The sequence below is a fragment of the Lycium barbarum genome, chromosome 3, assembly GCF_019175385.1.
Source record: "Lycium barbarum isolate Lr01 chromosome 3, ASM1917538v2, whole genome shotgun sequence".
NCBI lineage: Eukaryota > Viridiplantae > Streptophyta > Magnoliopsida > Solanales > Solanaceae > Lycium > Lycium barbarum.
The window spans coordinates 49,264,666-49,287,362 of record NC_083339.1 but is presented as its reverse complement, the minus strand read 5'-3'; the positions used below and the strand labels follow the sequence as shown (position 1 = coordinate 49,287,362).

The following is a 22,697-nucleotide window of genomic DNA, read 5'->3' as shown; positions in this document are numbered from 1 at the left end:
TGTTGTGACGCGTTTCGAACACATCCACAAATCTTGCAGGTCATTTTTGTGCGTTTGTGGACACGTTTTCCCTTCTCACTCCACTCTCAGTTTCTTCTCGTCTTTTTCCTCTTTCTCTTCTCTAGGGGAGTGTTGTTATGGAGGCAAATATTTTCTACGACATTTATATGTTTGATTGATAAAAATTTTGAAAATACTTTTTATTTAGAAAAATTATTGGGATCGAAATAATCAGGCATCATGTGGGAGCTAACAATTGTAAAAGCTGAACCACAATAAATCAACCAACAAAAAATATACTAAAAAGGCATAATATTATAATATAATTTGGTCAAAGAACCTACAAATTGAAAAGACTAATATAAAAAGGCATAAAACCTAATGACTCTTTAAAACGACTACATTTTAGATGTAGTTGTGGGAAGCACGTCGTCAATTTACAGACGTTCTAAGATAAAGAAGGACCAAATATGGAAGTGAATTATGTTTTTCTTTAAGTAAAAGTAAAAGCATTTAAAGTAAAACTTTGACTTTTCTTCAAGAGAAAAGTAATACTTTCAAACATGGTAAGAAAATCAGGGCAAAAACCTTAAAAAATCTCCCTTACCTTGAATTTTCTGGCAAGATAATTTTCATCCTCCTTCACATAATCTTTATCACTGTTGCTTGCCATGGTTAACAATATTATGAGCTAAAAATAGTTTTAAAATATTTTATTTTTATTTTTAAAGATGCAGCCGCAGGAATATTGAAAATATGATTGAAACTTTGTCTTCACATGTAGCACTCCAGACATAATTTTGTTTCTTACAAAATTCTTCATTATCGTCAAATTGGCTTCTCTTGATTTGAGCTCTCCTTGATATTGTCTTCAACATCACTGAACCATTGGCCAAATCATTTGCTCTGATACCATTTGTTGGGATCGAAATAATCAGGCGTCATGAGAAAGCTAACAACTGAAAATCTTGAACAACGATACATCATACAACAAAGAATATTTACTAAAAAGACATAATATAAAAAAGCATAAAACCTATTGAGAGAATAATCTCTTCCTAAACAAGACTATTTAAAATAATACATTGTGGATGTTATTATGTGTAGTTGTGGGAAGGTTGTCTTCAATTTATGGATGTTCAAAAAATTTCCTCCAATGCAAAGAATATCCAAATATGGAAGAGAACTATATTTCTCTTTTAGGAAAAGTAAAAGCAATTAAGGTAATACTTTGACTTTCCTTCGGGAAAAAAACAGAATTCAAATATGGTAAAATAGTGAGGCAAAACTCCTAACAAAAATAAATTTCTTAAAATTGAGAAAAATGGCTAATCTAATGGAAGTAGGGAAAACAAGTCTCATAAGCTGCTTCCACATTGAATGTCTTCTCCATCCTCAAACGCACTTCATCTTCACTCTCACCCCCATTACCCAGCCCCAACTCCCACCCCCATCCACCTCTAACATTTCTCTTATAAACACTTCACTAAAATAATGAGTAGTTTCTGGTTGCAAAACAATTAGAGAAATGGACATATATGACCGGTCGGGTGAAACTAATTCCATCCGGTGACCAAAGTTCTTCTAAACCCAAATTATACCCACTAAACTAATCTTATCCATTATCCAAAATTTAAATAAGACAATTTTCAAATAAAAACTCAAATACAAAAATGTTTGAGGCGATTTTTATATATAATATGTGTCATTTGTGTATAAAATATGTATCAACACCTATCTGTAATGTATAGAAACTGTATAAAATATGAATCACTAAGGTATGTATCTTTTTTTGTATATAATATGTATCATTTGTGTATATAATGTGTATCAGCACAGTGCAACTGCCCTGTATAGAATAGAAAATTGTATCATTTTTGTATATAATATGTTTCATTTTTGTATAGAAAGTGTATATATAATTCCAGCATGTGTATAGAAACCGTATCATTGTGGTATATAATATGTATTACTATTGTATATGTAAAAAAAAATATATCATATCATTATTGCATAATATGTGTCTAATAAATGTATAATTAACGTATAATTTATGTATAATAAATGTATGATTAATTCCAACATATGTATATAAACTGTATAATTCTTGTATATAAAGTGTATATATAATTCCAACATATGTATATATGTTGTAGCAGCCCTTTAGTGGTGACTTAGTCACCACAAAAAGTCTTTTTTTTTAAAGGGCCTGGGCTGTTAGGCCGGCCAGCCTTAACATTTTTTTAGGCCGACCCGCCATTTTTTGGCATTAATTTGGGCCGACCGGACACCTAGTGGGATTAAGCTCAAACAGTGGTTAAATGTGGGATTAGTTTGGCTGAGTGAACACACAGTGTCTTTTTCCCAAACAATGACTCCCTCCGTCCCAATTCAAATGTCTTACTTTTCTTTTCGATCTCCTAAAGAAAAGTGTCTCTTTATATTATTTAGTAAGTTTTTCACATTTTACATGGCAAGTTTAAGACGATAAATAGTTAAAGCACTACACATATCGTTAATTTGATGCCACAAGATTCAAAAGTCCCCTTTTATAAACGTATACTCTCCATACTAAGAGCGACTTACTCCATCTTGATTCACTCATTACCTTTAATATACACTTCCCTACTTAAAATACATCCCATAAACATTCATACATGATCCATAAACATTCATACATGATGCTCTAAGGTGAATCAATGCATAGGCTAGTGCATCTAAGATACTATGTGACCACAAATTTAAGGATCACTTGCACAACCTCCACATTGAGTATTTCCTCATTGATAAGCTAGTAGGGCCGCTATTAAGGTTTCCTCGAAAGAATCAATTCAGTGACTCATCTCTAATAAACATCCACATTTTTGCATAAGTGTCACACACACAAATGATTACGAGGTCACCCACTCTCTCCATTGAGCTTACATAGAAAACATTAGTCTAACTGGTTTTGTCGATATTCTTTCTCGATATACCATAACGACTAGAGTGTTTAAGATCAGTGCTTTTGAGGCATTAATTGAGATTTCATTGGTATGATGTGTTTTAGCAAAAATTAAGACACTTAAATTAAAACGGGTGAGTATAAACTGGAGACTGGATCCTGGCTACGTAACAAGCTACTATCAACGAGATTGTAGCTACTACGTCCAAGCTAAAATTCTTAGCCTAAAAGTAAAATTTCTATTAGAAAGACCTCGTAATAACGCGTCTTATTGATACGCTCAAATTACACCTATTAATGGTATAACACGGACGTTGTCAAATATAGTAACCCAACAAGGTTGGGGTCGAATCCCACAGGGAATATGGTGTGAAAAGGTTACTAAAGTCGCAGGGTGCTAAGCTTAGGTCTAATGTCTTAATCCGATGGTTTTGGTAATAGTTGGTTTTTCTATGACTAATTGCTATCTACTTGCTTTGGTGGAAATTTATGGTAAAAGAAACTAAGGTTGTGTCCCCGTTAGATAAAGTGTATGATCATGGGTATTGATCTTGATATACTTCTAATGGATCATTATATGAATGCACTTAATCTCTATATGAATCTCTACTATTTTCCAATAAATAAAGATTATCTCTTTCTATGATTTTTCCAAATATAAGAAAGTAACTATGAAGAACGATTAATCATGCCAAGTAAATTCTTCTTATTCCTAAGTGAATTTATTAAACAAAGTTTAACGCTTTGAGTCCTTGTTATTTATTCTTACCAACCCTAATTATTTTCCCAAATAAATCAAGGTTTATGGTTTTAATAAATGTTTGCAACCATTAATTATGAATGAAGAATGAAGAATAAATAAACCCTAATAATCCATTATGTGTATATCAATCACAACCCAATCACACAACACCCATCATTGGGCTCACAACCCTAGTAAGGGAATTTATCTACTCATGACAAAGAACAAGAAATAAGGAATTGAAGAATTCATAATTGCTTACTTTGGAAGAAAAAAGGAATTGATAATACTTGATTTGATGTTTGAACCTTCAAAAACTAGAGAGTAGTTAATGTTCTAAGCCAAAAGTCAAAATATAATAACTGATAACTATTAAGACCCTACAGTGACTATTTATAGGTTCTGAAAACGTGAAAGTTGTAGATTTGCACTTTGGTCCCCGTCGATACGAAATACGGTCCGTAAAGTGAAATACGGACCGTAAACCAGTTTACGGCTAGGTCTTCCTTCTAATTTTTGAGCAACTTCAATCTCTTGAGATACGGACCGTAAATTGGTTTACGGTCCATAAACTGCCCAGTCGTCTTTCAACTTTCAAAACTTCGACTTTCTGCCAGATGCTGGAATGGTTAAATACGCTTTGAAATACCGACCGTAAAGTGGAATACGGTCCGTAAAAGTTGTTCATAAATCACCATTTCCTCAGCCTGCCTTTCTGGTTCTTCTTATTCTTTAATACTCCCATGGAATACGGCCCGTGTTTAAGAATATGGACCGTAAACTGAGTTTACGACCACTTCTGCACTTTCAACTGTTTTCATTCCGAATCTGTTCCGTTTCCTGAAAAACACTAAAAACCACGTAAAATCACATAGACTTGCTTAAAAACAAGTAAAACTTATAGTAGAAAAGCATCAATTGTGGCGTAAAATCACGCCACATCAACACCCCCAACTTAAAGTATTTGCTTGTCCTCAAGCAAGCCATACAAAACAACGACTCAATCTAACACCTAGATATCATAGAATAACAATGTCTACATTGGTTTTGACTCTGAACTACCGGCATGTATGTTTTTCTTCAAAGGACCACCCCAATTTTCTATTTCAAAGCAATATACATAACTAAAGAACGCTATGACTAACAATGAAGCTTCAATGCATGATATTACATTATCGAACACATTATCATGCACACAAACGCTACTTTAGGCGGTCACTTTATTTTGCTCAATTCTCATCCTTATGCCCTTACATAGACCAAAGAATGTCCCAACACACATATATATAACAAGAATGGGACGAAGACGAAAGAGAAAAGAAAAACACTCACATTCACAAAGAAATTCATATCTACACATGCAAATACCATAGGCTTGCCCTTATTTTCTATGTTTTCATCCTAGGCTTGTTTGGTTGTGATCACATTAGGGCTTGTTCTGGCTTGTAATGTAGGCTTAGGGACGGGTAGGATACTTTTTGGATATTAGTGACTTCCCCCTCCTTGAACACTACAACATCTCTTCACCTTAATTCACCCCTTTTCTTTCCAATCCTTTTTATTTTCTTTCAAGTTTTCGACCTCGATGTGGTTTTATTCCTATCCAACTTGTAAATGTTTTTGTGTTACAATTTTCTGATTTTTTTTTAAAATTTTTTTTATATGCAACTACCACATCGAATTCCCACTAGCAAATTCCACCATCCCCAACTTATGTTTTTAACATCTACTCCACATTTAATTCACCCCCAACTTAGGCATTTTGCCTCATCTATCTAGTAGCATCAAGAAGGGAACGGGTGCGAAGATGGTTTAATTGTTCAAAAGGGTAAGGTTTCATAATTGGCTAGCCAAGAAAAAGGTCAAAAGGCTCACAGAGGGAAACTAGGGATATTTTGGAATTTTGGTAAGGCTTATTTAGGCAAAGTGACTATTTACACAAAGAAAGCCTAAGATCATCTCATAACCAAACTAACTTTCGGATTTCATACAAAACCAACCGGGTAAGTTCTAGATTATACATGCATAAACAGAACCAAACTAACAACTCACACACACATTGGCATAAGGACAATTATTTTTACACTTGTGACCTCCTAAGTAGTCATTTATCACACACAATACCCTAATAATCATAATGTCATATAAAGAATCAATCATGTCAACCAATAGCTGTTCTAAGTATGCATTTTTCAAGATTTCGAGGGGTCCAAAATTTCCAACAACCATAACAACATGCCATCAGTTACAGAGTAACACCAAATAAGTCACAACTACTCTATTCAACCTAAGCAACATCCTAAACATGTCAGTTTCAACAAAAACAACACCCCTCAGGAAAAGAACTCTGGAAAAGAAAAGCCGAGGGGGTTCCTAAACATATATCTACACTACATTAGTGTTAACACTCCCACCCCAACAAAAACTTTAAGCACTGTCTCAGTGCATCACTTATAAGAACGAGGGACAGATGTAGTACCTTGGCACCCTATGTGCTAGGCGAAACTCATGACTGGCCCGCTGCATCCGGCGGCTGACTAGTGGACTCTCCTGGTCGGCGCTGCGGCTTGACTAATGACTAAAAAATGGTCTGCTGCATTTCCTTTTCTTCTGTTTTCTTTATTCTCATAGCCAACTCCTCTGGGGTCTCCAATGTCTCACGGACCCTTTTGCCTGTATCTCGCACACGGGGTTCAGCATCTTCCGCCTCCTCCTCAGAATCCATCAGATCCAGCACTTTAAACGTATAAGGCAAAATAGCACGTGGTGCTGGCACTGGTGCGGCCACCATGCCTTGCGCTTTGAGTGCCTCCAGCTCCTTCTTCAACTTATCTAACTCACCCCTCAATGAGACAGACTCCCCACCGGGTGTGGTCTGCTCGCGAGTCAACAATTTCGACTCAAAACTATCCAGTCTAGCCTGACACAATTCGTGCTTTTTCTCGAACTCTGCACGGATCTCTGTGGTTGCCTCTGTAACCAACTGCTGCACTATTTTTACCACTTTTGGCTTAAATTGTTACAAAATTTTGCCTACTTGACTTTCAGCCCTCACTGCCTTGACTGCAATTTGGCTATAATTAGCATGGCTGAAGTGAAGCAACTCCAGCTCTGAATCGGCAGGCTCGGCTATCTCAGCGGCAGTGGTAGACCCAGAAGGAGGGCCCTGTGTGGCTAGAGGTGGTGGTGGAGGCCTCGCCTCAGAAACACCTATCTCGGCTACAAAAGCCGGTGCCTCTACGGTATCTGGGACACCTGTAGTGGGAGCATCAGTCGCCGTAGCAGCAGCACCAATCTCGGGCTCTACTAGGTCAGTCCCATAAGCATGGCTCGGACTCAAATCTAACTGAGTGTCGTCGTCATCACCGGACTGATTTGCCTCTTGGTCCTTCTTGCCCTTTACCTTATTATTCCTCCAATCTCCCATACGGGCAGCTGTGATGGTGCCGTCCCATTCCGGAAGCTGAAATATCCTCGCCCGTCTACACAATTCCGTGATAAGACACGGAAATACCATGTTCTGGTTAGGCTTGTGTCCCCGCACATGCAGCTCCTCAGCAATAAGCTCTCCAATATTCATTGGATACTTTGACATCAACGAGGCAATAGTGACTACCTGACTGGTGGAAAGGGTATTATCCGCCTGGGTTGGAGTGATCCTGTACCTAAGCAACGTCCACCAAAACTTAGCTTCCGTGGACAAGCAACTTTTAGCAATCTTGACTCGCCCATCATTTGTCCATTTTTTCTTATGTGGCTCAGATGTGATAATAGCAGCAGTCCATTCTCTCACAGATTTCTTGTCTTTCCTTTCTCTTTTGTCTAGGAATAGGCTTAGATCGGTACGCGCCACAAAATCATTTCCAAATAGAACTTTGTTGATGGCTTTGGAGGAAATATCGACAAGTGAGTTCCGGACTGTCACATTATCCAAAATGGGTATTTCATGCCAAGCACGACTAGGCTTCTTCATTGACATCAACATGGCCCCATATGAGGTATAGAATTCCCTCACAACGTGCGGAGCATAGTCACCTGGTTCATGAGTGAAAACATCCAGCTTTTACATTTTGATGGTATCGTCCAGCTGTGGATGAGCCGAAATACCATCGAAAATCCGTCGCCGCTCCTCAAATATTTTCCTCTGCGGCTGTCCCCCAATTTTTGTCCCAACCATCCATTGGTCATACAATTTTTTTAACCCTTTGACCGAGAATCGAAGTTTTTCTTCCTCCAGCCGTTTGGTCCGGACGGCTAGGTTACGACTCTCTGGTGGCGTGCCATCATCTTGAGCATTACCAGCACTTGGCCCCACTGAGTCACTCTCCTGATCCGTTTGGTGGGCTGCCCCCTGCTTGATACTTCCGCGTCAGAATCCCCCTCTTTAAAGTGGGAGGCTTCCGACACAGACTTGGATGGGGTCATAGGTGGGGGCTGTGATGGCCTTGCCGATATGCCTTGCGTGGGGCCCCCCCTGACCTTTGGTAGCGGTATAACTTCTGCGCACTCGGATCCTGATTTTTCCCCTTTCAAATTGGAGGGTTCGTCTATCAACTTCGAATCCAAGAGCACTTTCTTTCTTGTGCCTGTGCTTTTGTCCCCCGCTTTCCTTGCACTCTTTTTCTGACCCATTCCTACAAAAGACACATCATATTAGCTACCATGGAACATCCGATCAAAAATAAGAACAAACTAACTGTGCACAAAAACTGTGTTCTGTCTGTGACCGTAAACTCAAAAGACGGACCGAAAATTGAAATACGGTCCGTAAACTGAGATCGTAAACTGCTCATTTTCTTGGAGACCTTTCTGTCCCTCAGTGAAATGCTTAAAGACGGACCGTAAACTGAAATACGATCCGTAAAGTGTGATCGTTTTTCGCATCACAGACATAGAACATGTTTTGATTTCTGGATTTTATTACACATCTCGGTTTCACATTGTTTTGGGGATTAGGTTACTCTGACTTCACCCCATTTTCTATCAATTTTTCATTAATCGCTCACGAGTCATCCTATTGGTGGGCAGACCAAAACCTCAAATTCTTTGAATTCCAAGGTATGGAATGCCCTCCAACCCATTTGGTCTTATTAACAACTTCCCAAGAGAATTCAAAGGATTAAATACTGTTATCCCCATACAAGATCATTAACCAAGATAAGTAAACACTTAATTTGTACAAACCCCTAGCCTAATCAACACTTACCACCAAGTGCATACTCAATGGAGTAAAATAAGAGTAGAGAGTGTCAATCATACCTTTTTAACGATGAACCAATAGATGATAACTTGAAGGACTTTGAGAGAACAACTTCAATAACAACCAATTTTCGACCTAGGGCAGAGAGATTTCGAGTTTTGTGAGAGTGAGTTGTGTATTTATGGAGTCTAGAAAATGGAAGATGATGAGTTTTTGGTGGGAAATCGTGGGTTTGTGATGGGGGTTGGAAAGAAGTTATGAAGTTAGGGAGTTATGTGGTTTGGATCGTGTGGTATGAAGTTTAAAGGTTATAACTCCTGTCTCTCTCTACCCGTGTTTTAAATGGCTGCGATTTTTTTTAATACGGTCTGTAAAGTGATTTACGACCTGTATTTAGAGGTGTTCGATACGGGCAGTACACTGTATTGTCTCATGAAAGATTACGATCAGATTTACGGACCGTATTTCACAATATGGTCTGTCTTCTGTGGTCGTAAACCTCCATGTTGCATTACAGTGCTTACTGTTTTGTGACATTGTTAAATACGCCCAATTTTACGAGCCGTATTGTGAAATACGGTCCGTAAACTGCAGGCGTATTTTGCAATGTTGCGAAACAATCTCTTACTATTTAACTTACCTGCTATTCAGCAATATTTTCTGCAATATATTCCTGCACCAAAACAACCATTACCCTATATGTAATAAAAAACAAACAAAATAAAAATAAACATTACACTTGGGTTGCCTCCCAAGAAGCGCTTGATTTAACGTCACGGCACGACGGTGGTGGCCATTTACTCCTTATCTGCGTACACCAGATCATTGTTCGTTCCGAGGTGCTTCAGCCGGTATCTGTCAACTATTCTATCTTCCGAAACCATCCCGTGGTAGTGTTTCAACCTCTGCCCATTCACCTTAAATGTCCGAATCCATCTCCGGACTTTAATTCAATCGCTCCATGGGGTGAAACGCCTACCACCTCAAACGGACCAGACCACCTTGATTTTAGCTTACCCGGTAGCAACTTCAACCGAGAGTTGAACAACAAGACAGGATCACCCTTGTAGAACTCTCGCTTAAGGATTTTCTTGTCATGGTATTGCTTCATTCTTTCTTTATATAGTGCTGCACTCTCGTATGATTGGTACCGGAATTCATCCATCTCATTTAGTTGAAAAAACTTGAGTTTGGTCGCTTCTTCCCAATCCATATTCAATCTCTTCAAAGCCCACATGACCTTGTGTTCAAGTTCAACCGGCAAGTGACAAGCTTTTCCGAACACAAGCTTGAATGGTGAAGTTCCAATCGGAGTCTTAAAAGCCATCCGGTATGCCCATAGAGCATCATCGAGCTTGCGGGCCCAATCAGTTCTATTCGCATTCACTGTCTTTGCTAGAATAGTCTTGATCTCCTATTGGACACTTCAACTTGCCTACTTGTCTGAGGATGATAAGGTGTTGCCACCCTATGTTTTACCCCATATTTCTCCATCAGTCCCGCGAAAGCTCTATTACAAAAGTGGGATCCACCATCGCTGATTATAGCCCTCGGAGTACCAAAGCGAGTAAATATGTTCTTCTTGAGGAACCCCATGACACTCTTGGCCTCGTTATTAGGTAAAGCCACAACTTCTACTATTTTGACACATAATCCACAGCAACCAAGATGTATTTCATGCCACCTGAACTCACAAAGGGTCCCATAAAGTCAATCCCCCAGACATCGAACACTTCTACCTCCATAACAAAATTCATAGGCATCTCTTGCCTTCTGCCTATATTCCCTTGCCTCTGACATTGATCACAAGACCGCACTAATAAATTAGCATCATGAAAGATGGTCGGCCAGTAATAACCGCATTCAAGTACCTTAGCTGCAGTCCGATTACCACTATGATGACCCCCAACAAGAGAGTCATGACACGCCTTTAGAATCACCATCACTTCACTTTCCGGAACACAGCGCCGAATGATGTTGTCAGCGCATGTTCGGAACAAATAAGGCTCGTCCCAATAGTACTGCCGAGTATCCCGCAAGAACTTCTTCTTTTGGCAAGGTTTGATATCTTCTGGAACTACGCCTGTTACCAAATAATTGGCAATGTCAGCATACCACGGTGCTACCTCCATTGACACAGCCAACACCCTCTCGTCTGGAAAAGCATCATCTATATCTAATTCATCAGAAGATCTCCTAGCTTTTTCAAGCCGAGAAAGATGGTCAGCAACCTGGTTTTCAGTGCCCTTGCGGTCCTTCACCTCAAAATCAAACTCTTGCAGCAATAGCACCCATCTGATAAGTCGCGGCTTTGCTTCCTTCTTTGCCATGAGGTATCTCAAGGCTGCATGATAAGTGTAAAACAGTACTTTGGACCCCAACAAGTAGGCCCGAAATTTCTCAAAAGCAAACACAATGGCAAGCAGCTCTTGCTCCGTCACTGTGTAATTCATCTGGGCAGCATTCAGTGTTCTGCTTGCATAATAGATCGGGTGCATAATTTTATGGTGCCTCTGCCTAAGCACAACACCTATTGCTAAACCACTAGCATCACACATCAGTTCAAATGGCAAGGACCAGTTAGGAGCAACAATAATAGGAGCAGTAGTGAGACGCTCTTTTAGCTCCTCAAACGCCTTCTGGCACTTATCATCAAACATAAACTTAGCCTTTTTTTCAAGGAGCTTGCACATTGGGTTAGAAATCTTTGATGAAGCGCCTGTAGAACCCAGCATGTCCCAAGAAACTTCGGACAACTTTGACTGAGATAGGTGGTGGAAGTTTTACAATCACATCAATTTTCGCTTGATCGACCTCAATTCCCTTTTCAGAGATTTTGTGACCAAGGACGATCCCTTCCTTCACCATAAAATGGCACTTCTCCCAATTTAGCATGAGATTTGTCTCCTCACATCATTTTAGCACTTGACCCAGATGGCCAAGACAATCTTCAAACGAATCCCCCACAACAGAGAAACCATCCATGAATACTTCCAAGAAGTCATCTACCATGTCAGAGAAGATTGACATCATGCACCTCTAACAAGTGGCTGGTGCATTACACAAACCAAAAGGCATCCGGCTAAATGCAAACGTCCCATAAGGACAAGTAAAAGTGGTCTTCTCCTGATCTTCCAAAGCAATGTTGATCTGATTGTAGCTCGAATAACCATCAAGAAAGCAATAGTAGGAACGCCCCGCTATCCTATCAAGAATTTGATCAATAAAAGGCATGGGGAAATGGTCCTTGCATGTGGTTGTGTTGAGTTTGCGATAGTCCAAGCAAATCTCCATCCGATTACGGTTCTAGCTGGGATTAACTCATTCTTTGCATTCGGCACCACAGTGATGCCGCCCTTCTTAGGAACACATTGTACTGGGCTCACCCATTTACTATCAGCAATTGGGTAAACCACTCCCGCATCCAACCATTTGATGATCTCTTTCTTGACGACCTCTTGCATATTCTCGTTCAGTCGCCTCTGATGCTCTACACTCGGTTTTCTATCCTCATCTAACTGGATTTTGTGCTCACAGATCCCAGATGGAATACCTCGAATGTCTACTATGGTCCAACCAATAGCACACCTATATTCCCTCAACACCTCCAAAAGCTGTAAAATCTGCTCCTCAGTCAGTAGGGCTGAAACAATCACTGGCAATGTATTGTCCGAACCAAGGAACTCATACTTCAGATGTGATGGGAGCTGTTTAAGCTCCAACTTAAGTGGCTCAATGATCGAAGGCTTTGCTGGAGGAGTTGTTCTATTTTCCAGATCAAGATTTAGCTTCTTTGGGTGGTATGAATATGAACCCAACCCAACAAGTGAATTAACTGTCTCCACATAGCCTTCCATGTCCTTAGCATCGAAATTCACAAGAATACCAGCTAGAGCTTCACCCAAACTTTCTTCTTCCATCTTGAACTCCACTGCTTCATCAACAACATCAAACGAATCAATTACCGAAATACTCTCGCAAGCACTTGGTAACTTCATCCCTTTGCTAGCCTGAAAAGTTACTTCTTTATTGTTGACTCGAAACTTGATTTCATTTTTCTCCGAATCCATCAGAGCTCTCCCTGTAGCAAGGAAAGGTCTCCCCAGAATAACAGGAATGTCCCGATCAACAACACAGTCAAGAATCACAAAATCAGCGGGCAACATAAAATCACCAACCCGCACAAGTACATCATCAACCACCCCAACAGGTATTTTGATAGACCTATCAGCCATTTGTAACCTCATAGTAGTCGGCCTTGACATCCACAAACCTGATTGTTTGTATATAGAAAGGGGCATCAAATTAATGCTCGCCCCATTATCAAACAAAGCACGAGCAAAATCATGGTGCCCAACAGAACAAGGAATGGTGAACGCCCCAGGATCTCGCTTTTTCTAAACAGTTGTAGTTGAAATGATGGAACTCACAGTGTGAGTCAAACTCACGGTTTCATGTTGAACCGTTTTCTTCTTGGTCAGCAGATCCTTCAAATATTTAGCAAAACCGGGCATCTCCTTGACATCTTCCAAGAAGGGAAAATTTAGAGATAACTGCTTCAACTGATCATAAAACTTCTCGAACTTAGCATCTTCCTTCTTCTTTACCAACCTATGAGGAAAGGGAGGTTTAGATTTGAAAAGCTGCGTCAAAGGGTGGAGAGCCCCTATTATAGTCTGCTAGCTTATGTTATCAGCTTCCTTCACCATCTCTAGAATATCAGCAACCTTCTTGTCAATAGGATTCTTTTCAACAATAATGGGTGCTTCAAACTGCACCTCATCCTCTGCATCTATCGGCTCAAGATCAATCACCTTCTCATCAGCCCCCTGGAGTATTTTACCAATCCTAGTAGTGATGGCAAACACACGGTCTACACCGCCTCCCACATTCTTTGGATTTGGAATAGTGTCACTCGGAAGTCCTCCCTTTTTAGGAAGGTGCTGCTCTCTAGAAATATCCCTCATCTGTGACTCAAGCTTCTGAATAGCTGCTGTATGGGAACCCACTATTTCTGTCAGCCCAGATAAAGTCCTTTCAGACTTAGATTGATTGGCCAGAATCTTCTCAAGCATTGATTCAACCTTCGAACTACCTTGCTCTGTTGACTGCCCTTTCGGTGGTATATAAGGATTGGAACTCTTGTTCCCAAAATTGTTATTGTTGTTGTAGCTCCCTTGGTTCGCACCACCATAATTATTGTTGTAGTTCCCAGAGTTGTAATAAGCACCTTGACCTTGCTGAGGTCTCCATTGATTCTGATTCTGATAACCACCTTGGTAGTTCTGTCTTTGGTAACCCCCTTGAGAGTTATTAACTTAATTAGCATCTTCAACCTGCATAGGTGGCCCATCATGGAACGGACCATCTTGAGTATGGTACATCCCTTTTGGAAAAACTGCATCATCCTCACAAACATTTACCTTCTTGATTTGGGATTCATCAAACTTCTTCGTTAGCAAGGAAATATTTGTTGCAAGTTTTGCCAATGTTCGTTGGGTGTCTTGATTCTCCTTTACTATATTCTAGATCATAGCACTACCATATGGTACCACATCAGCATTGTTTGAGTGCCAAGCCTGATTATGAGTCGTCAGCTTGTTAAGTATGTTGGTCACTCGTCGATAAGTTTTGTTCATGAAACAACCATCAGCTGCATTATTAGCAACTAACTGCGTCACTGGATCTAGCCCTCGGTAGAACTTCTCCATTAATATGTGTTCTGGAAAATCATGAGTCGGGCTCTTCTGCAAATACTCCTTGAATCTCTCCTAGGCTTCATATAGTTTTTCCCCCGGTCCCTGCTTAAATTCATATATCTTGTCACAAATTTCAGCCTTCTTGCTAGGGGGTACCATTTTGTGAGAAAAGCAGTCACTATCTCTGCCCATGAAGTAATCAAATTTCTGGGCAGCTTCTCAAACCATGTTCTTGCCTCCCTGGTTAAGGAATATTTGAATAACCTCAACCAAATAGCATCTTGTGGAACGTTGTTCTGGATGTGATTAGCACACACATCCATAAAATTATGCAAATGACGTTGAGGGTCATTCTCGGTAGAGTTCCGAAAGTATCCCTCAAGCTTCAACAACTGGTATAGAGAGGAGTCAATTTTCTCGCAAGCAGCTGCAACTCGAGGCTGAACAATAGAAGATGCATAGTCCTCCTCCGGAACAAGATCAGCGAAAATATTCTCATCATCTGATTCATTCGCTGATTGTTCAACCGATTCCCCTGGTTGCCAGCACGTTGATTTTGCTAATTCTGATTCATGTTCACCTGGTTTACACAGAGTAGCAAACAAGGTGTGATGGAATAAGCAAAAGACTTCAATCAAAGCAAACACTATTTAGTAATTTCATAACCGTATTCCCCGGCAACGATGCCAAAATTTGATACGCTCAAATTACACCTATAAATGGTATAACGTGGACGTTGTCAAATATAGTAACCCAACAAGGTTGGGGTCGAATCCCACAGGGAATATGGTGTGAAAAGGTTACTAAAGTCGTAGGGTGCTAAGCTTAGGTCTAATGTCTTAATCCGATGGTTTTGGTAATAGTTGGTTTTTCTATGACTAATTGCTATCTACTTGCTTTGGTGGAAATTTATGGTAAAAGAAACTAAGGTTGTGTCCCCGTTAGATAGAGTGTACGATCAAGAGTATTGATCTTGATATACTTCTAATGGATCATTATATGAATACAATTAATCTCTATATGAATCTCTACTATTTCCCATAAATAAAGATTATCTCTTTCTATGATTTTCCCAAATATAAGAAAGTAACTATGAAAAACGATTAATCATGCCAAGTAAATTCTTCTTATTCCTAAGTGAATTTATTAAACAAAGTTTAAAGCTTTGAGTCCTTGTTATTTATTCTTACCAACCCTAATTATTTTCCCAAATAAATCAAGGTTTATGGCTTTAATCAATGTTTGCAACCATTAATTATGAATGAAGAATGAAGAATAAATAAACCCTAATAATCCATTATGTGTATATCAATCACAACTCAATCACACAACACCCATCATTGGGCTCACAACCCTAGTAAGGGAATTTAGCTACTCATGACAAAGAACAAGAAATAAGAAATTGAAGAATTCATAATTGCTTACTTTGGAAGAAAAAAGGAATTGATAATACTTGATTTGATGTTTGAACCTTCAAAAACTAGAGAGTAATTAATGTTCTAAGCCAAAAGTCAAAATATAATAACTGATAACTATTAAGACCCTACAGTGACTATTTATAGGTTCTGAAAACGTGAAAGTTGTAGATTTGCACTTTGGTCCCCGTCGATACGAAATACGGTCCGTAAAGTGAAATACGGACCGTAAACCAGTTTACGGCTAGGTCTTCCTTCCAATTTTGAGTAACTTCAATCTCTTGAGATACGGACCGTAAATTGGTTTATGATCCATAAACAACCCAGTCGTCTTTCATCTTTCAAAACTTCGACTTTCTGCCAGATGCTGGAATGGTTAAATACGCTTTGAAATACCGACCGTAAAGTGGAATACGGTCCGTAAAAGTTGTTCATAAATCACCATTTCCTCAGCCTGCCTTTCTGGTTCTTCTTATTCTTTAATACTCCCATGGAATACGACCCGTGTTTAACAATACGGACCGTAAACTGAGTTTACGACCACTTCTGCACTTTCAACTGTTTTCATTCAGAATCTGTTCCGTTTCCTGAAAAACACTAAAAACCACGTAAAATCACATAGACTTGCTTAAAAACAAGTAAATCTTATAGTAGAAAAGCATCGATTGTGGCGTAAAATCACGCCACATCACTTATCAACGAGATTGTAGCTACTACGTCCAAGCTAAAATTCTTTGCCTAAAAGTAAAATTTCTATTAAAAAGACCTCACAATAACGCGTCTTGTTTGGATGGTTGTTACCTATTGTATTGCATTGTGTTGATAGTTTAAATAAAATGGTTATTTAAATTTTAATATATCGTATCGTTAAATCCATTGTTACATAACGACGAAAAATTCTATTTTATATAACCTCCGATCTGGTGTTATCACGTCGTCACCTTATCTTTTTCGCTCATTTTTATTATGTAATAATTATATTTATCATTTATCCTACCTTTTCATGATAGCTCTATCTGATACCCTACTTTTCTCGTAGGTATGTATTAGATTATGTAACGACAAAAAATGATACAATCTATTCATGTTAATCAAAATAATACAATATGATACAATATAACACATTACAACACATTACAAATGTTGTGTTAATCACAACAATCCAACACGATACAGTACAATACAATTATGAAACAATATGTAACAACCATCAAAACAGTGTCAAATAAGCGCACTACTAAAAAAACAGTGAAATTTGACCAAAGTTTTCGACCACACGAGGTCGAAAAGGCCAATTTTCGACCAAAATTTCGACCACAAGGCATGGTCGCTAACAGCTAGGGTGAATTGTTTTTCGACCTCACGTGGTCGAAACTTTTTGACCTCACGCGGTCGAAATAAGTTTTCTAACTAAATTATGAAAATAAATTTTTCAACCACCTGAGGTCGAAAAAGTTATTTTTATTTAATTATTAATAAAAAATTTCGACCGCACGCGGTCGAAATATGATAGAAGATAAAAATAATAAAAAAATATTTTCAGAATTTCGACCGCATGCGGTCGAAATTTAGCAATATTGTTGCCAAATTTCGACCTCATGAGGTCGAAATTCAAAATGTTGCCCAGATTTTCGACCTCGTGCGGGTGAAATTCTAATTTCTGAGTACAATTTCGACCTTATGAGGTCGAAAATTATCAATATCTGGATGAATTTTCGACCTCACGAGGTCGAAAACCTGGAAAAAAAAATCCAGCATTCAGCTGCTTTTACAGCAGCCCACCTGCCAGTCACATTCATCAACCAAATCAACAATGCAACTCATCAAAGTACTTCTATAATCATAAACTTCACATTCTAAAATCAAATTCAACCTCAAGTTTCAATTTAAAGTACTTCTAAATATCCTTAAAACTACATTCAAACACTTGAACATCGTAAAGTTAAACAACCATAAACTACTTTCTACATTCAAATACTTAAACATCGTAAAGCTAAAACATCCATAAACTACTTCCTACAATCCAATTCACCTTCAAAAGTACATCTAATTCGAATTAAAACTATCATAAAAAAAAATATACATATCCAAGAAAACATAGCAATATTACAATCCAAAAGTATACGAATCAAAAAAGTCAACGTTGGGTGTTAGAGACATGATCCGATTCCTCTCCACTATCCTCATCAACAAGAGCATGAACTACGTTGTCTTGTGACCTACGTCGTCTACTGGGCTGTGACCTACGAGCATCCCCGGGATACGGGGGAATTTGGGCCTGCATATGCAACGTCCTTGCCTCCGTGGAACTAAGTGTACTTGTTAGTTGACTAACTTTCAGCTTCATTTCTTGGTACTCCTTTGCCGTGTACAGAAATGCCTTTGCCACTATTGTCTTTGCTCCTTTTGCCTTCCTCTTAGAAAGATCACCATCCTATATGTACATATATTTTAGATTAGGTACATAATGTTAGAAGAACACAAATTATAAAGACCTTGGCTATATATGCAGTACTATAGGCAAGATGTTGCTTGATGACATGTTTTAGCAGAAAACCAAAAGGCAAATATAAAAAGTAAATTAGGATAATGAAAAAGTAAACTAAAACTGGTAATTCCACATCATAAATTCAGTTTCCCATGATATTACATATCCTTAATTGAATCAGCTCTAATAAAGAAGCATTGAAGGATGTCAAACAAAATGGAAAGAGAAAAGAAAAAGCAAAATACTCACTGCTTTCTCAAAAGGGACAGCTCATTTGTGTCATGCAGAAAAGAAACATCTCCAACTACACAAAGTACCTAAAAATAAGCAGAATGTTAAATTCCACATAATCTCAGTGGTTAATGCATGAAACAACAGAAGAAAAACATTCCAGAACAAAGGTGAACAACAGAGAGAGGAAAATGAAATCACTTCATGCTAATAATTTTGAAGGTAGAACATTGTACACGGGCTGGACTCTGGAGCAATAAGAACTGAGTGATATTCTAATTGCCAAGTTTCAGAAACAAAATGGTTTTTTGAGAAGTCTTAAAAACATACGAGAAGGTGTCTTTGCCATTATGGAGTGTGATATTCATATTTTATACTGCTACTCTTCATTGGTGCCAGCTGATTCTATCCTTTACATCACACCGCAGCCAGTAAGGGAAAAATATTTGCTCCAAGATTGAAGCAGTTACAAGAAAGTAACAAAAGTCACCAACTTCAGTGACCACATGCAATGAAGAAAAGAAGAGGCTAACACAGTGGCGATTCTTATTACACACAAGCTTCTTGGTAAGAGAAACCCAGTGGCATTGTAATTCTGAGCTGAATATGGCTGCATCATGGGTACGGTCTACCCAGTTAGATTTACATGCATACATGTCTGGGGAATTGAAATAAGGAGAGGCAAGGAAGCCCTAATAAAATAAAGTAGTTTGGTGATAGAATTAAGTACCGCGTGTTTTGGGGTCTAAATGATCCTTATTGCCTACAGATGGGGAACTTGATGAGTGCTCACTGATCATCCTTAATGTTCTATTGTCAACTATCCTATCAGTACAAAGCAGCCTCCCAGTTAGCACAAGACATTACCAGTGAACGAAATGCATAAATATAGAAAACCACAAGAATTACCAATAAAAAAGAATCAAAGAACAATATAGAAAACCACAAGAATTACCCACGTAAGGACAAAAAAAAAAATACTTAAAACTATCCACAGCTTTTACCGCTTTGACAAAACATCATTGTCAGCAAAACAGAATTACACCATATGCTTATAAAGCTACTACATACAAATATATCAAAAACAACATTGTTCGTACTAACGTCCTTTCTTGTGGACGCTACGTTCATGTCCGCAGGTAGACAGGTAGACGAACCTGACCCATAAGAGCTTCATCAGTGAAATCTCAGGAGTGCTCCATTTGCTTCGGAGCCGCAGTCTATTGGTATTAGTCCTTATGGTCACTTGTATTCTATGTAGAGGCTCATGGACATGTGTGTACAGTTAGATGTTTCATAGCCTTATCAGTGCGTATTGTTGTGTAATATTATGGTAGCCTTGTCGGCTTGTGATGATAGGTATAATTGTTCATGATTATGTAGAGCTGTGCCATTATTTTGTGATGTATGAACCTTTACAGATTATGATATCCGTGAGCTATCTTTATGGTCCACCTAGAAATGATTATGAGATGTATGTTCAGAGGTGCTCGGTGTGTTAGCTCCGAGTGCCCGTCATGGCCCTCTGGTTGGGTCGTGACAATATATGTCCTTCTTTTAAGATCAAATCACATACGATAAACAAGACAGACTCAGCTACAGAAACCATTTTAACTTCACTGACCTGAAATATCACCATCAGTCCCCTTCTTGACCCTGCACTACTTGTTCATTTTAAGAAATTCAATCCACAACATCCCAAAAAGGCAGTACCAAGCAGCTTCACAAAGACAACCTGGACTGACTCCTACTAGGGTTTTCCCACTATTCTCTTTTTCTCTTATATTTATAATTATTAGATGTTATGTGATCATTCTTGGAAAGATGATTTTTTCTGCGCATAGCACATACATAGACACTTCTACACATGGTAAAACGAATAGACTCTCTCTCACACACACACATGTTTCATGTCAAGCTACCAATCCTTACGGTTATTTCTTAATACCATTTTTCAGGATTTAGCACCTCATTACTAAATTAAAGCAAGTATAACTATCATCACCACTTAACAAACCTATTTTACCAATTGGTTGACCATTTTGGAAAAGATAAGGACCATCTCAGGACTGCCTTGAGTTCAATTTATTTAATAGTGTCAAAGACCCTTCAAACCACCCAAGTACATTCTTATTGAAACAAACTCCACTCAGAGGTCAGTTCAAACAGATCCTAATAGTCATTATCTCAACCAAATTGTTGCAATCAAGAGCAATCAGACAAGTATAGGATTAATGAACATCTTTATCATGATTCAAGCCTCCAAAACCATTGCTTAAAACATCCAACTGAGCACATTATCAATATAGGATAAAGTATCAATCTTTAAGCCTCTACCAACCTTTAAGCCAAGCACACTACTGGATAGAATAAACAGAATTAAACCAAGCACCTTAATTAATAAACCTAAAAAACCATTAAATAACCTTTAAACCAAGCACATTACCAAATAGAGTAAATAGAATAAGACTAAACACATCACTTCATAAACCTTTAACCTTTGACCCAACTTTAAGTCAATAATACTACTAAATAGAATGATCAAGAACTGAACCAAACATACTACTTATTAGATCTATAAACATTTAAACAATCTTTAATCCAAACACATTACCAAATGGAATAAACAGAATCCAACAAAGCACATTATTTAATAAACTTTTAATCTTTGAACTAACCTTTAAGCTAAGCATACTACTAAATAGGATAACCGATAATTGAACCAAACATACTACTCATCAGACCTATAACCCTTTAAACAACCTTTAAACCAAACACATTACCAATTGGAATAAACAGAATCCAACCAAGCACATTATTTAATAAACTTCTAATTCTAATTAAAACACAGAAATTATTGTTCATACATCAAATAGGCATACCACCAGTACTGAACTACATTATAACTACACATAGAACACTTAATCACATCAAACTATAATTAGTATAGACAGAAACTTAAACAAAGCAACAAACTAATAAATGGTTACCTTTTTAAAGTGCAACCGGAGCAAGAATGCACTTGGATTCCTTCTTGTGCTTCCAACACCAAACTCAACCACCAAATACCAAGCAACAGAAAAGAAATAAAAAATTTAGAACTAGGGAAGACTTAAACTTTTCAATTAAAGCTTCATAACACTGATGAAACTCAAATCTTGAACAAAAACTCAAAGTTCAAGCTTTTTAAAAAGTGTTCCAACTTGTTTTTTCAGTGAATGATGAGGTTCTATTTATAGAACCCCAGAACTTATCTTAAAACTAACAACATCGATGTGGGACTTGTGGATTTTCCACAAGTCTTCACTTGAAACCAACATATACGGCCCAAATTTAAAGAAAAAACAAAAATTAATGGTTTCCTTTCACCTTATAGCACTGTAATCGACGAAAAATATAAAGAAATTGCAAGTTTGTACCTTAAGGGGTTATTTGGCTGGATTTCATGGAGAAAAGGATGAAGCCATTAATGTTTCGTCCTCTTCTCTGATTAAACATGCCACATGTGATGGACACGATGAGGACAGGCGGGGGTAAAAAATAAATGAGGGAGGGGGATATATGTATTCCCCTCCTTTTAAAATGCTTGATGGACTGGGTCTGGTCTATTATGGATTGGGCCTGGTCCTTTTTTTTAAAAAAAACACAAACGCATGGGCCTTTTGACACACATATATATATATATAGACACACACACATATAATGTATATTTGTATACACATGGTGTATGTATATATATATATATATATATATATATATATATATATATATATATATATATATACGATGAGGACAGGCGGGGGTAAAAAATAAATGAGGGAGGGGGATATATGTATTCCCCTCCTTTTAAAATACTTGATGGACCGGGTCTGGTCTATTATGGATTGGGCCTGTCCTTTTTTTTAAAAAAAAAACGCATGGGCCTTTTGACATATATATGTAGACACACACACACAATGTATATTTGTATATACATGG

General features: G+C 38.2%; 1 long non-coding RNA gene and 1 other non-coding gene across 2 annotated transcripts; one reads left to right on the top strand and one right to left on the bottom strand.

Annotated features, from left to right (window-relative positions):
- Positions 1-14,613: 14,613 nt before the first annotated feature.
- Positions 14,614-14,719, top strand: LOC132634508 (small nucleolar RNA R71). The gene has a single exon (XR_009580226.1). It is a non-coding gene; the product is annotated as a small nucleolar RNA R71 (small nucleolar RNA).
- Positions 14,720-17,922: 3,203 nt separating this feature from the next.
- Positions 17,923-22,247, bottom strand: LOC132633872 (uncharacterized). Its single transcript, XR_009579895.1, has 4 exons — positions 22,139-22,247; positions 21,710-21,772; positions 18,738-18,805; positions 17,923-18,434 (listed from the first exon to the last, which is right to left on the bottom strand). It is a non-coding gene; the product is annotated as an uncharacterized LOC132633872 (long non-coding RNA).
- Positions 22,248-22,697: the final 450 nt, after the last annotated feature.